Source organism: Cornus florida, unplaced genomic scaffold (assembly GCF_030987335.1).
Source record: "Cornus florida cultivar Cherokee Brave unplaced genomic scaffold, ASM3098733v1 CherokeeBrave_3.0.0_Hap2_Chr07, whole genome shotgun sequence".
In the NCBI taxonomy this organism is placed as follows: Eukaryota; Viridiplantae; Streptophyta; class Magnoliopsida; order Cornales; family Cornaceae; genus Cornus; species Cornus florida.
In genome coordinates, this window is record NW_026775577.1 from 72,543,696 (window position 1) to 72,545,611 (window position 1,916).

The following is a 1,916-nucleotide window of genomic DNA, read 5'->3' on the forward strand; positions in this document are numbered from 1 at the left end:
GGCCCAATTTAACATAAACCGAGTATGGAAGAATGTTAACACTTGCTCCTAAGTCAAGAAGCACCCGATTAATGATATGATCACCAATAATGCATGATGTAGTGGGTGAACTGGGGTCCTTAAACTTTAGAAGAGTGTTATGTTGCAAAATTGAGCTTACTTTCTCAGTCAAAACCACTTTTCATGGTGCTTGGCTCTTGTTCTTCCCCTTTTGGGTGCACAAGTCATTCAAGAATTTGGCATAAGCCAGAATTTGCTTGATTCCATCCAATAGTGGAAGATTAACTTTCACTTGCCTAACATTTCCATGATTTCATTGGTTTTTTCCTTTTGCTTGTCTTTTGAAATGGATCCTTTTAAGGCATTCGGAAATGGAACCTTTGGTTTAAATACTTTTTCAAAATTTTCTTTTGAAGTCTCTTCAACACAAGAAGTTTTTAAATCATTTTTCAACAAAACCTTTTCAACATCATTTTTCAAAACTTGTTTTTCAAACACATCTTCTAAGATTTTCTCATTTACAAGGTCATGTACATGCAATGAAGGAGGAATGGGATGTGAAACAGGACGGGTGACAACTTAAGGTTGCACCGGTTCACTCTCTTCATTGGACATTCCAACTTGATTGTCCATAATCCTACCACTCCACAAGGTAGTCACCGCATTAACATGTTCAATGGTGTGGCCTTCCGATGAGGAATGGGTTTCCACAACACATTGTTGCTTAGGTGGGGCATTTATAGGCATCTTTCCCTTCTCTCTTGCATTGAGAGTGCTTGCTATTTGCCCTACTTGAGTTTCTAGCTTCGCAATAGATTGAGAGTGAGAATGAAACAATTGAGTGTTAACCTTTAAAGTGCCCAAAGCATTCAAAACTTTTTCTTCAAAGGCGGGACTTCTAGTATTACCTTGGGAATAAGATTGGTTGGGAAAATGAGAATTAGCAAATTGATTCCCTTGTGATTGATAAGGCCTATAACCTTGGGATCCTTGGTTTTGAAGTGGAGGTGGAATGTACTTCCCTTGAAAACCGCCTTGGGAAGGGTTTGAGCCCTCTCTTTGGTTTTTCCAAGAGAAATTCGAATGATTCCTCCAACTTGGATTATAGTGAGTACCATAAAGATTGTTCCCTTAGTTCACAAAAGCTGCATTGACTTATTCATTAGGTTTATTTTGCACTTGTCTGTGAGGACAATGAGAAGTAGAATGAAGAACACTAGAACAAGTCATACCTGTTTCATTTGATGCACGATAAGAATGGTTAGGGAAGGAAGATACTTGGTTCGCCGAGTTTTGGTTAATCAAAAATTGATCAAACCTTTGAGATAAAGAATTCATTTCGGCAGCTATTTCATTTGAATGGTTGACTTGATGTAAGCCAACACTCTTCCTACCTTGTGAATTTCTACCATTCTTGGATGATAGTGTTCTATGCAAAGAATTTTCACTCATGCTCTCATAGAGACGCCACACGTCATCTCATGCCTATCAATGTATAAGCCACCCATGGAAGCATCAACCATAGCCTTATAGTTGTCCGATAAGCTCTTAAAGAAATATTGAACTAATTGCCATTTGGGCATGTCATGATGTGGACATTTCCTAAGCAATTCATTGAAGTGTTCCCATGCCTCATGAAACGTTTCTCCATCCCCATGTGAAAATTCTCGAATTGAGGTTCTCATGGCATTGGTCTTTGAAACCGGATAGTACTTCTTCAAGAACTCTTGTTTCATTTTTGCCCAAGAGGTGATTGAAAAAGGCCTAAGATTGTTAAACCAATACTTTGCCTTGTCTTTTAAGGTGAATGGAAAAAGCTTGAGTCTTAAAACCTCTTCCGGCATGTCCGTATATTTTACGGTGGAACATACTTCAAGAAACTCACCCAAATGCTTGTATGCTTGTAAGGTTCTTCA

The 1,916-nt window shown here is 38.5% G+C and overlaps 1 pseudogene; it reads left to right on the forward strand.

Moving 5' to 3' along the window:
* The first annotated feature begins 1,581 nt into the window (after positions 1–1,581).
* On the forward strand, positions 1,582–1,680 carry LOC132267880 (small nucleolar RNA R71; annotated as a pseudogene).
* The last annotated feature ends 236 nt before the right edge of the window (positions 1,681–1,916 follow it).